Genomic DNA, 15032 nt, shown 5'->3' with positions numbered 1-15032 from the left:
ATGACAAAAACAACTTTACAATAAGATTACTTGGGAATGGCACTCAAAAAATCAATGTTCTTGATGGTGATGATTACAGAGCTGTCACTAAAAGTCCCTCCGATTCGAATTTTAACTGGTTTTCGTACGAAAATAAGCCGATATGACCCAAAAAATTGCATTATTCATGTAAAGAAGAATGTATTGTCAGCAAACTTAAACAAAAAACAAATGAACCATTAGACATATTTTTTCTAACGTTTGAACATAACAAAGACACATCAATAAAATATTCGGACTTAATATTTAAAATCAAAGCTATCAAGTCTCCCAAACTTATCCTACAGTGTAAAAGCTGCCAGGCCACACAAAGAATTACTGCAATAGAATACCGTGGTATTCTAAATGCACAGAGAATCACCTTACTATTAATTGCATAAAAGAGGCTAACGAACTGCCAAAGCCTTGCAACTGTGGTGAGAACCATCCTCCGAACTACCAAAAGTGTGTTGTAGCTATTAAAAATATCAACAACAATAGCAAGCAGTTAAAAATAACAGTAAAATCAGCTATGCGAGCAATATGGAGACAATAGCCACTTCTTGTACAAATAAACAAAATGAAGATGTACTCACACAGATCCTGCATAAACTTCAAAAACAAGCTAGAACAAAAATTTAAAGAAAATTCAGCAAATAAAAGATGAAAAATTGCTTAAGAATTATGACATGGAACGCGAACGGGCTGCCAAAACACCAAGAAGAACTAGAAATACTACTCAACATGGAACAAATCGATATTTGTCTTGTGACCAAAACACATTTCACTAAACACTCTTTTGTAGCATTCAAGAATTATTTCATATATCACACTATACATTCAGATAGCTAAGAAAATGCTGTAATTATTCCGAAAAGTATAGGTAACTATAAAAAAAAAACAAATGTAATACTCAAATGTTTCAAACAACAACTACCCCTGTAAAAACAAATAATCTGTCATTGTCAATAACTGCTATTTACAGCCCTCCAAAGCATACCATTACAGCAGAGGAATGTAAACAGCTAATTAAAAGACACAAATCTAAGTTTATTGTAGGTGGAGATTTCAATGCGAAACACACTCGTTGGAGCTGCTCACGCATCACAACAACAAAGGGAAGAGAATTGTTTAAGACTGCAATAGAGAGGGGATGCGAATTTATTTCAGCAAGAAAACTAACTTATTGTCTGACTGGTCTTAGATCTGCACTCCGATCATTCGCCAATATATTCAACTTTAAGTGATACGTTCATAACGAAAAATCCCGATCCATACCTAACTAATAAATCTACAGATTGGACCCTTTTTAAAGCATCGCTTGAAGGGAGTGTAAATCTCTCACCTTCACTGAGGACTTGTAACGAACTTGAAAGAAACTACGATCAGTTTGCAAATTCAAAGAGCAGCTTGAAGCACTACCCTTAAATAAGAAAGAAAAACTGTAGGGGCGAACTATCCAAGAGAAATTATGAGTCTAATAAAAGAAAGAGGAAACTATGAAAAAGATGGCATCAAACTCGATCTCCTCTAAATAAAAGCAGGCTTAATGAAGTTGACAAAAATACTCATAATACTCATTGTAGAAATCGACAAAATACTTTAAAAAAACCATTACTTACACATCAATGTTTAAAGACAGCAATGGAAAATTGACTAGAAGCAATGAGGAAAAAACCGAAGCTTTCGCAAATAATCTGACAAATATATTTCAGTCCAATGATGTACAGTGTGATGAATTACTGATTGTCACAGAGTGTAGAAACCAACAAAAAAAAAGGTAAAAAAGTATGCTCTGTTGTATTCTTCGATGTCGCACAGGCTTTCGACAAAGTCTGACACAAAGGTCTTCTGAATAAACTAGAAACATGTTTGCTGTCATCAGATTTTGCGATTTTGAAGTCTTACATTACCACGGGAATTTTTTATGTAAAACACGAAAACTGTTATTCAAATCTATCTGCGATAAATGTTGGTGTACCTCGGTCCAGTACTATGCCTGCTTTACACAATGGACTTGCTAATAACACCTAAAAGTAAAATTGCAACATTTGCTAATGATACTTCTATTCTGGCGATTGCTGACTCCGTTAAAGAATCAATAGCCAAATTACAAACAGCTACAAATTCATTAGACAATTGGACAAAAAGATGGCATATCAAACTGAATTCTGCTAAATCTGTTTATAAAATCTGTTTTCCTATTTCGATTCAAAGTACTCAGATACCACATGCCAACACTGTAAAATACCTTGGCATAACGTTGGACGCAAAACTTCGATGGAAGGAACACATAAAAAAGAATCGAGCTTGATATGAAGTTGCGAAAAATGAAATGGCTGATTGGCAGCAAATCCACAATATCTATACAAAACAAGATTCTGTTATATAATCAAATTTTAAGACCTATATGGTCGTGCTAAATTATGGGGGAGCGCTAGCCAAAGTAACGTCGGCGTAATTCAACGTTTCCAGTACAAGGTTCTACGGAATATTTTAAAAGCACCATGGTACATTAGGTGCAGGGATATACACCGCTTATAAAAAAGAAAACAACATATCACAAACTGAGGTTGCAGCAACATTTAAACACAGAAGCTGTTAATAATAACCTCATTTGGACAAACAAATGTCGCTGACATGACATTAAATTAGAATGTAAAGTAATTTGCTTAGAAAATTGCTTATTTATGTACTTATACGAGGGCTGCTATATATATTTCTGGCTTAATAATGAAAATGCGAATATTTATTTTAAAAAATTATTTTATTGTTTTTCAAAGTATTCTCCAGCCTGATTTATACATTTTTGCATGCGCTCATACCAATTGTCGAAGCACTTTTTCCACTCCAATTGAGACTCCTCCAAAACATGGTTTTTGAACGCTTCAACAGTATTTTCTGGCGACGAAAATCGTTGACCACGCATTTTTTTCTTGATGTGCGGGAAAAAAAAATGTCATTGGGTGCCAAATCAGGGCTGTACGGCGGATGACCCATCAATTGGACGTTTTGTCCGGTCAAAAAGGCACTGGTTTGAGCCCATGTGTGAGAGCTCGCATTGTCATGTTGAACAATGATTTGTCTTCTCTTGTTTATTTTTCGAATTTCTCCGAAGACTTCAGGCAAACAAATTGTGGTGTACCACTCAGAAGTGACCGTCCTCCATTGCTCAAGCGGAATAGTCGCCACATGATTATTGATCAGGTAAAAGCTATTCGTTGTTTATAATGCAAATATTCGTAGCAATAAATAAAAAAAAAATTTTATTTCATAGGTACATAAAAGGATTTAAAGGCCATTTAAAGGGATAACAAGTAATTAAAAGTTTACATTTTTTTGTAAAATAATAAAATAATAAAAAAAATATTATTTAATTTATTTATTTTTTGCATATAATTTATCATATCTAACGTTTGCGATCGGAAATATTTAAGAGACTTGAAGTCCTAATTCCTCTCTCTTGTATACGCCATCCTCCTTGACGTAATAGAATGAGTTGTGCATTATAGGACTTCATTGATTTAGATTAGTCATATTGTCACTAATTTTGACTTGAAAATGAACTGATTTTAGGGTATGATTGTCTGGAATGGAAATAAAGAGATTATAAGACAAATATCTTTAGAGTTCGATTTGCACGGCAAGCCCCTATATCAGACCTTGCCAAAAGCTCGTGTAATATCTAAAAAGGTAAGGACGCAGTATGTCCTCAAATGATTTTGTCTGACTCCAATCCATTGTTTTAGAGTAAATTTTCTTGTTTAATTATTGAGTTAAAGCGGTTTTTTGGTCTAGGGAAAAATAATTTTCGAGTTTAAAGTTTAAATATTCGAAATAATATCACAGGTAAAGCCTTATACTTCTTCGCTTATTAATTACAGTTGAAGAATTAAACACTTGAAAAATGTTATTCATAAAACAACGTTTTCTTTTTGTTTTTTTAATACGAATACATTTAATTATTGTATCTTTTCTTACAATGAGACTAACGACAAATGTTAAAATTGTATCACTAAAAATATAATATCACAATTTTTTATCACAATAGAATTTATTTTATAGACCTCATTTAAATCAATGTGATGGTGGTTTATTAAGAAAACAATTGAACTTTATCAGATCACTAAGAAAAGAGTGGAGTTTTTAGTTGCACCTATTGAAGTAGTGTATCGAAGTGCGAGATTGTTAGTCAAGTGGTTACCATGTTCTGTCAGACTTCCTTGTATTTTTTTCTTATATTGACAAATTCAGCTTTAATTAAGGGAATCTCGGTAGGTACTTTACTCTCTTATATACCATGGGGCACCAATTATTGTTCTCAGTATTTTTCACCGATCTTTTTGGATAATTTCAATATTTGAAGCTCTGGCATTACCAACTAGCTGGATACCATGATTCCATATTGGTTTTATGATGCTGTTGTACAAGAATCAATCCCTTAGCTAAAAATCTCGCATTTTAATCCATCTTATTTAATCCATTAATCCTATCTTATTTTTAGTTATCTGATAAAGTAGAACTGCTTTCTTAATAATCCATCTCACACTCATTCCAATGAAATTCAACCCAGCCACAAAATTGTAATATTATGTGATAAGATTTTACAAATTATTGTTAGTCTCATTGAAAGGGAAGATGCAATAAATATATGTATTTTTTTTTTACAAAGAAAGTTATATCGGAGATGACGAGGACAAGAACCGTTTCTCTTCTTAAAGAATGACCCATGTGCAGACAATACTCAAAGTTTCGACGATTTTTCTTCACTACGTGGTGGGAAATCATTAAAATTACTTCAAAACGATTTAGGACTGTTAAATGTCTGTAGGGGGACATTTGACAGTTGTTGTATTTCACACATATAGGTGCAAATAATATGATTACTTAAGTGTTTGATCGAAAACTCAATTACAAGTGGATTAATTTATTTGAGTTTACTTTTGGAACCACAAAATGAATAATTCTGCTCTGATCTATGTCAAATTTACAAAAATTGTGTTTAATTTTACAAAATTTTTACCGACAAACCATGAACTTTACGTTTCCATATTAATAAAGTGCATCCAAAATTTTAGCAGTCCAAGCCTTTTACTTCATGCAACTTAAGATGTTTATTTACCTTTTAAAGAAAATTAAAATAGTTTCAAAATTAGCACTTGAAAATTAATTAAATAGAAACTAAAACTGAAGTATTCCATATAATTTGCTGAAAATTTAGTAAGTAAGAGCATTCACAAAAGTTTATGCTGGTTGTTAAGTAAATGGAAAGACCTACTTATCTAGAAAATTGACCATACCGCAAAGGTACGGGCAGCGACTGATACGCACAGTTCTACTAAGTTTTAAAGTTCTACTGCTTTTACCACAGAAAGTTAACAAATTTTAAATTAAAATGATTTCAATTTTTAGCTTGACGTGGAATACACATCCAGGTTGGATCTCCATACCCACCATACCTGCCATATCCGCTACATCCTGTATATCGGCCACTCCAGAAAACTTACTTGCATGGCAACTATGGGTTGAACCAATGCCGTATGCAAACAATCTTCATTAATTAAACATTTTCTAGCTAAAATTTGTGTAAAGAGTGGGGAGGTCCAGTAGTGCTTTGGTTCGTTGGTTATGCGCTCTACAACTTTTTATATTGAAGAGTTTGTCTAGCTATTAAATTGGCTTTACCTGTGATTGTTAGCGATGCGGAAAAGAGTCGCCATCTTAAAACGGCAAGCATAAAGCGCAACAGCAAAAAAGGCAAAACGCGGCCACCGAGGCGTATGAGTGCCCGCACGGCCATTTTGTTTGCCATGATGATGAGTTCAAGTGAAATGAAAAGTTCTATAAAAAACTCACTTTTGTAAATGCCATAGGGTAAGGAAAAAATATATAAGAAAAAACTTGAACGAATATGAAACGGGCAAAGAAATCCATATAAAATAATTTGTTTTCAAAAAATAAAACATAATATCACCAGAAAAAAAAACTGAATTTCTTTATAAAGTAAATAATATGTAATAAAATAAAATAAAAAATAAAATGAAATCAAAAATATAATAAAAAATAAAATGAAATAAAATGAAATAATAATAAAGAACTTTTAATTTTAGCGTTGCAATCTAAAAGTTTAATTCAATTAAGTCTCTTTATTTTGCTTACTTTCTTCTTCATTTTTGCTTTCGCTATTTCTTCGTTCTTGTTTTTTTATTTTTTTGTTATTTTGTTTTTATTTTACTCGTTCTACTCACTTTACTCTTTTCATGAAAGCTTGTTCATTTGAAGTAGGTACCGCCTGCCAGCTCTGTTCGGTTGTGTTGAGCGTTTGTTCACTTCTTGCTTTTAGGTTTCATTCACCTCAAGAAATTCATTAAAAATGCATTTCCGAAAACACTTAATGGCGTCTGGAGCTGTTTTAAGCAATAAAAATTGGTAACGATTGCCGTGTAAATAATGCAACACGATAGCATTGCCATACCAAACGAACAAGCGGAGCCATTGTCGATGCTGCTCTCGTAGTTTCCAGTGTGTACCGCGTGCTACAGCTGACATCCGCTTTGAATGGAATGTTTATGTACGATTAAGTTGAAATCTAAACATTTGTATTTTCTATTAAATAAAACTTAACAGAATTTAATTTAATGCAAAACCCTTAAACGAATCTCATTTCTGGAAAGTTGAGACGAAAGTTGAGACGAAAGTTGAGATGAATTTACAAGTTGATGCTTGAAGTTGAACTAGCACTTCTTAGCCAACTCAACGTAATCAGCTTACAGATTAAAGGCAATTGAACTGAATGGCTTTGAGAATTAAGTTTGAAGTATTTTCACTTCAACTGATTAACAAGTTTTGAAGTTTTATTGGTAATCAATTAGCGAAAAAGCCAAATTTAAAGTAAATAAAGTAGTTATATGAATGCAATATTTGAAAGGTACTAATTTTGAAATCAAAATACTGAAGAAAAGTACATGTAACTTTTCCTGAACTCAAAAGATGCCGAAGGATCAATCACATCAAAACTATTTTCAATCTTATGAAAATGGGTACATAGTAATAAGAAAACGTCAGCTCATAAAAGCATTCAATAAACTATAAGCAATAAAAAAATTGTTCAGAAGTTGGATATTGTATTTCATTTTCATCTACAATATTTCGAAATAGTTGATTTTAATATTTCTCAAAATAGGAACAAAAAGTATAGAACTTAATCTCTTAATTAAACCAACAAGAACTGTAATCTCTTAGAGAATAGAACATACTTATACAGAATTGAGCAATTTATTAAATTTAAAATTTGTAAAAATTGTATATAACTACACGTTTTTTAAGTTTTCCGTAATGCATTGAAGAAAATCTCGCACACTGTGCGTCGTAGATTGTATAGAGTATATATAGTTTTGCTTAGCTCTATATGTTGTGCATCTGTCTGTCTTCCCCTGCAGAATGTGGGGACAGAATTCTTCCGCAGTAATATATGCTTCATGTCATCTTCATCATCTCCAACCGCTATTCAGAAATGAAAATCGCAATGCTAAGAATAGGAAATTGATATATGACCAAATAATTTGTCCGTCACTTCTATATGGATATGTAGCGTTTAGCAAATCTTCAAACACTACTATTCGCCAGCTAGAAATTGTAAAAATCTAGGCTCTGAGAAGACTTTTCAAAGTATCATGCTACATTATGACGAATGAGATCCTCAGAGACCTCAAGATTGATCTGATTGAAAAATACATAAAGGATAGAGCACTGAAATTATTTGCGAAATCTGACAGACTTACTAACACCGCGTTATCAAATCTCAGAATGGTTACAGGCTCCTTGGGGAGATATGCAGATCTCAGATCAATTATTGTTTAGTTAAATGAAGTGATAAACAATAATCCAGTCAAGGCGCAAAGAGGGGTTTTGTAGAAACCTCGCAGTTAATAGAGAGTAAAAGTGCTCAGGTGCACTGACTCAACTCAACTAGCCTCAACATATGTATGTATATATGCAGTGATCTGAAACCGCACTAACGACTCCTGACCAGAGGATATCTGGTACTACGAAGGTCAGATTGCCCGCAGCATTGCTGTTCTGACCATATGAGGTCGGATTCGTAATGGCTGTGGTTAATACCCAAATTTATGCGGAAAGAATGTTCAGTTTTGGTTCACATTCGGCGTGGAGTTGCTTATTCATCACTGGGTGCTACAGCCCAAATTGTAGCGGAGGATTAGATAGTCCTCACATCATACCAAGATGGAAGTTATGTCTTGCACGCATATCTACACTTGGTACCAGAGGAATAATAAATGCATTATTCAATGGGGCGTTGCTTGACGTTTGGTATTAAGACGTTGTGCTTTGAGTACCGTAGTATTAGGCCTGCAAGGCGATTGCTATGTAAAATAACATAGGAAGCTTGTCTGTCCGTCTCCACTCAAACAAGTCCCTCAGTTCAGTTTTTGAGGTATTTGAATAAAAATGTACACATTTACTTTTCGAAAGTGGATCTTGACCATTTACGAAATCATGTATCCAAATTGAACTACATATAAACTCAACCATCGTATGAGTTTTAATAAAGATATTCAAAGAAATTATTCCCCTGTATTCATATAAGACAATTCAAAAAATTTTATTTATATTGGTTTAGATATTGCTGTCATATAAATTGCTGATTCGCACATACGTTTTTGTATTCTGATATATGTACTAATTTGGAACGAAAGTATAATTTATAAAATCAAATCTATGTAGTAAAAATGTGGTTGATAGGTTTAGATTTATATATAGTTAGTACATATTTCAATGTATTCTTTTGTAATTCACAACAGATATCTAATCTGTTATAGAAAAGAATATAAGTGGTATCGATAAGTACTCTTCGTATTCGATTTTACAAACTATTCGGACAATCCATCTAATGGGATAGCAACGAAATCTCCGGAGTTGAAGAGAAAATCTGATTTTTGGTGAGTCCGAAGAATTTGAGTATTCGAATTTGCGTTTATTTTTCGTAGTTCCAGTCTTCGAAGACTTCGTCAGCGAAAGTTAAAGGGAGAGTACGAATAACAAATGAACGTGCAAACACAAAAAGTTTGTACTACTTTTCATGAATAATAGAGTTCGATGTTGTAAGTATGATTTTGTTTGTTCGGTATTTATTGTAGAAAATTATATATGTGCAATGTTTGTTTCATTTTTCTTTATTGATTTGATTTTATTTTATTATATTTGAAAGAACTACATGAAAATTTTCATTTCAAATAACTTGTAGTGGCAACCACCGGCGATTGCATCTGACATCACTTTGACATCTGTCAAAGTCAGCAGTTGTTGCAGTGCATAAAAACAAAAATGGTATTTCATAAGTTGTAATTTAGACGCTAACGAAGGCAGAAGGAGAAAGCAAGAATAGCGCTGATCTTATAACTAAATACTTTAATAAAATAATCACACAACAGTTTCAAATTATAGTTACGTACCATTTCAAGCATTGTATTAACGAAAGTTTGGAATGCAATATAAAAAATATAAATTATATTAAATTTTCATAATTATATTAAATACCTATATAATATAAATTATATTATTATGATTTTTTATAATGATTTTGTGTTATGATTTATTAGTATGATAGGGGGTGGATTATACCAGTGCAATCTCTGTCATCCTCAAACCAAATTATCGCACAGCCTCCACGTGGCACCCGCTGGATAATGAACCAATTGTGCGTACAGCAATTTCTATTTCCAGCACTTCAAATCTGCGTTGTGCATATGGGTTGGTACCCGTTACGTAAGATCAGCCGCTAGTGAAGAACGTAAGGATGTCTCAGAATTGGAAACCGAGTAACGTCGACGACCTATGCAATCGCTTAAAAGACAACGATATACGAATAAGCACTTGAAATGTTCGGACCCTCTATAGGGAAGATGCCTCTATCCAACTGGCTGAAGGACTCAATAAATGTAAGGCTTACGTTACTTCCATCTAGGAAATGCGAAGAACAGAACAAGGCTATTCTCAACGAACAAACTGTGATGTTTATTATAGCTGCCATGCAAATAGGCATGCATTTGGTTGCGGTTTTGTGGTTAGTGAAAAAATCTTGGAATCAATCTAGCGATTCACACCAGTGAACGAAATGCTTTCTACAATCCGCATCAGGGGAAAATTTTTCAGCATCACCTTAATTTGAAGAAAAGGACGACTTGACCAAAGATGTCGTCTACACGAAACGTTAAAATTGTTCTACACAATTTTAACGCAAAGGTCAGAAGAGAAGAAATTTTTGGTCAATCTGTCAGAAAATTCAGGCTCCGTGAATCAATCTCCAATAACGGTCTGAGGCTAATTAATTTCGCTGCGGCGCGAAAATGGTAGTATGTAGCACCAAATTCCTATACCATGATATTCATAAGGTAACGTGGCTATCCGCCGTTCAATCAGCACGATTCCAGATTGATCACTTCGTGATTTACGCAAGGCCCGATTGAAGTGTGCTAAACATACGCTTATTTCGTGGTTCAAATATCGACTCAGACTATTAATCATAAAAATGATTTCTTTAGCCTTATGAGGGATCGCGTTCACGTTGCAATGTCTGAGCTCGGTATCTCCGCAAACTTAACACGACTCTGCAGAATGACGTTGAGCAATACATCGAGCATCGAGTCTCTCCGAGCTTTATGATTCCGTGCGAGGCTTTATACAAGGTGAAACGTGTTCAGCTTCTTGCCTACACCGACGATAGCATTGAGCATAGCAAGTGTGAAATTATAGCTACCGTTGCTGCTATCGAAAAAAAATCTGTAATAATGGGTTTAGAGCCGAATGGGAACAAAGGGAAGAATATGTCGGCTACTTGTAAAAATGTGCGTCGCTCAGTCGCCGAGCTAGTGTCTCGCAGCTATATTTTCGGATATCTGTTATGGATTTCAACCATCCTGCTACCGTCATGACGAACAACAATAATGTGAGCCACCAACAATAAAAAACCACCATTGCTAGTAGGTGGTTTTCTCTCGACAAACAAAATTTCCGTTTTATAGGTCGCTCATCCTACCTATGCTTCTGTATGGTGTAGTAGCATCAACATTGTCACAAATAACGAAGTAGCATTAGGAGTTTTCAAGAGAAACGATTTGCGTAAGATCTCTGGTTTTCTACAAGTTTGCGAGGACAACTGCATTCGAATAAACCATAAGCTGTACGAAGTTTATTGCGACTTAGATACAATGCACCGAATTGTCGCGACATTATGACACTCTCATTGTCGCAAAAATAGATGAAGATGCTCTACCGAAAAAGTATTCTAAGCGGTAGTTGAGAGAAGAAGGCGTAGAGGTAGCTCGTATCTCCGTTCGAATGATCAAGTCGATTAAGTTGGTAATTACGCCTGGAGAGACATGCTGCATCAGTCCGAAGTTCGATAACGATTTGTTGTTTTTCGTTTTTTAGAAAATGGAATCATAAATTAAAACCTTTAAAATTAATTATGGAAAACATTTAAATCAATTAGAAATGATTTAGTCAAGTAAGTTCTTGGTCTGACTGTACACCAGTTTCAGATATCGCAAAATATCTATCATTAGCCATCTTTGAAAGGACTGAAGGACTGTTGTTTTTTTTATAAATAAAAATTACATGTAAATTACAAAATAATGTGATAAGACGATTATAAATATAACTCTGTACAACGTGTTAATATATCTAATTAATCTTATATTTATAATCTTGAAAATAAATAATGTAAATGATATCGAAATAGTTGAGATTAGTAGAGAATCGACTAAAACTAGCAGTGTAACATTAATTGCAGCTGGAATTTCCTCCAGGATATCTATGTACTTGGAATAAACAAAAATAATTTTTCAGACTAATGGAAAATAAGTTTGGACATTCCAAATAAAATAAAAATTTAAAAATATTTGCTTTTATTTACTGAAACCATTTTTACCAGTTGTGTATGCACAAAGCCATTAGAAACTCCAACCCATATAGTGCATATCGCAATTGAATGTCTCAAACACATTTAAACGATATCTATAGAAACAATTTTCTGAGAACACTTGTGGTGAAGGAATTTCCCAACACTCTGACAGTAGTGCAAAGCAAAACATAATTGTAAGGGAAAGTGAAACACAAAAATATATGTTAATGCGACCCACTCAAGATTGCAACCGTCTGCAAAACACTTATTTTGTTCCAATAAATTTTCCAAGTGTGTATGTTAAAATATCCTTTACAGTCTCTTACCTCGTCTGTTGCAGCACACGTAAATTACTCCAGCTTTTTGCACTGCTTTTCTTTGCGGTGAAAAAAAGCGGAAGAAGAAAAACTGAAAACTGATTTTTAACTTTCGCATTTTACATTTAATAATCGTGCTTTCACTGCAAGTGCATGGGACTCAACTCATCCCCATACATGCATGCTGGTCCACGATAGTGGCAAAGGCCCATCCTCTCCGGCTGTTTGGCTGTTGCGAACACATTTTAGAGCATCCGCCAGCAAAACTTTGTGCGCGTCTTATGCTTTATTCTCATAAATCATTCCAAATTTTACTTCAATATTTTCTATTCAATTTTTTCTTCTTAGTTTTCGCTGGTCTCTGATCGGTTCATTTACATTTTTCAACAATTCTTTTCTTCACTTTCAACTCTCGGTGCTGTCGGTGCTGTCGTTAAAGCTGCGTACGACATTGAGGAAATACCGCCTTAAGCGGAATAGCCAAATTAAATATTTAAATTTTTATGGAAATGTTTTGACTTGGACATTTACTATAATATGCCAAATTGCATTGAAAAGCTTCCAAATTGGATAAACAATTTTAAACAATCCAAGCATTATTGAAATCTGATAATTCAAGGACATATTCCTAGTATATATGACTCAATGTAGATTTAACTCCAAATTTTTATAATACTTTATTTTATAGTTGATGCTATAGATATTTTAGATAAGAGAAATGTCCAGAAACAAACAGAAACAAATGTTATTGCTGGTTAGTAATACATTTATTGTCCAAATAGTTTATAAAATATCAATTTCGCACAATTGTGCTTTTAAATATAGGAACTTGGAACTTGAAACCAGATTATAGTATTTCCCCTAACTTGTATTTTACTTGAATTAAATTTGCGTTTTTTCATGTGAATATCATGATCTGAGACTAGATTTCGAGTCAAGCAAACAACTCCTGTCATCCATGGTGTCAGTTCTGTTCCCTGTTCCCTGTTTTCTATTTGGTTTGTTTGTACTAGTATGAGGCATGCCGCTGCATTCATCAGTAGTGATATATGGTTCATTCCTTCAACATCTAATAAAAATATGTTAAGAATAAGATAATGTCATGTCATGTGACTTTTATTTGAAAGCTATTAATTGTTTCTATTTAAAATTACTTTGCTACCTTGTAATGACTTTCAATCACTACAGTTACACTGCTGTCCTTAGTACTATAATGAATATCGACTATTTGAAGTTTGACTCTGTGCTCTAACGATTTATTATTAAAGATTTGAGGAGTTTATAGAATCCTTAGAGGCAGTCAAAAGTTCCATAGACTGTGATTTGACAATTGTATTACTATTACTCTTTTTAAGAATAAGTGAGGGTGTTTTATAAGATTTCAAATTTTTATCAGAGTCTTTAGTTTCCGAGTCATTTGCTGGCACTGGTAGTTTCTTTACAAGTGTAAACCGTTGCCTCGCAATATGTACGCCGGCACTTGAAAAAATATCTTCGCAATCTCCATTAGAAATACGCTTCAGGATAGGACATATTGTGCCACATCTGAAGTGACGCTTAAAGAGACTATAGTCAACTGATTTATGATATGCTCCTAGAACTTTGTTGGAAGTCGACTTCGTTGAAATATCGCTGCCGATGTTTTCTTCTCTCTTCATTTTCTTATTGTATTTGTAAAGAATTACACAATAAATCTCTTAAATAAATTTCGTAAGAAATTATCTTATTAAATCAAATGCACAGTGTCAAAACTTATAAAAATCATATATATGTCTCAATGCATTTTAATGCAGTTCCAGCACAATTTAGAAAGTTCGTACTACCGAAAAAAATATGTTTTAATTTATAAAATTTTTTTATTCAAGTAAAGCTTTTTTTAATTATTTAAACTCAATTCTAAGCTACTTGGTTATTTTTATTGGCTACATTGTGTCGAGAATGACAGATTAGTTGTTTAATAATTCGTTTACATTGTACCATAGTTCAGTGCATATCCTTATCCTTTGTATCGTTCACTTTACTGCATTAAACTCTTCGGTCTATATTGAACTTGGGGTGCCTTTTCCTATAACATGCTCTTAAGATGCTGATAAATGGAATTCTCAGCCAATATTTACCATAACATCAAAAAATATTTAGTAGCAGAGTTTCATGCCCTAGAACTAGGTGGATAAGGTAAAAAAGCTAGTATACAATAGAAAATAATGATCATATCGATGAAGCAATACTCTGTGTGAAATCGATTTTAGTAGCAACAGTAATAAATTATACACCCTCCTATCTGAACAAACACGTCTACACCCACCTGTTAGGTTTAAAAAAATGTAGGCTTTGATCACATTTGCAAAAATATACATCTTTTTCTTCAAAGATGTTTTGAACACAAAATAAACTATGAGCAGCACTGGTAAAGGAAAATTCCACGGGTTCATTGATGTTATTGAAAAGTTCTGCTTAAATAGAGTTGATAAATCATATGGTAAGTTTCTTAATGAGTTCCATCGTAGCAGATTCTTCAATAAGAGAAAACAAACTGTACTTTTGGCAATAGTTTTTTAGTGTAATTCTACTATTAATTGTCGCGACTTATTTAACGATGATCGCTATCTGGGAAAAATTGCATTTGTAAATAAATTTAATTATTAATAACCAAGAACGTAGTTACACATTTGATTTTGTGTTTTACGTTAAATATCTCTAATGATATCATAGCTTCTGTTTCTCTCCAATGGCATTGAATATTTTTTTAATCAAAGTGATTAACAAAGAAGAAA

At 33.4% G+C, this 15032-nt stretch overlaps 1 long non-coding RNA gene across 1 annotated transcript; it reads right to left on the bottom strand.

The window, feature by feature from the left end:
* Window positions 1–13006: 13006 nt before the first annotated feature.
* LOC119689711 lies at window positions 13007–14089 on the bottom strand. Its single transcript, XR_005253475.1, has 2 exons — window positions 13421–14089; window positions 13007–13327 (listed from the first exon to the last, which is right to left on the bottom strand). It is a non-coding gene; the product is annotated as an uncharacterized LOC119689711 (long non-coding RNA).
* Window positions 14090–15032: the final 943 nt, after the last annotated feature.

The sequence above is a fragment of the Teleopsis dalmanni genome, chromosome X, assembly GCF_002237135.1.
Source record: "Teleopsis dalmanni isolate 2A chromosome X, ASM223713v2, whole genome shotgun sequence".
NCBI classification, from domain to species: Eukaryota; Metazoa; Arthropoda; class Insecta; order Diptera; family Diopsidae; genus Teleopsis; species Teleopsis dalmanni.
This window is presented reverse-complemented; position numbering and strand designations above follow the sequence as displayed.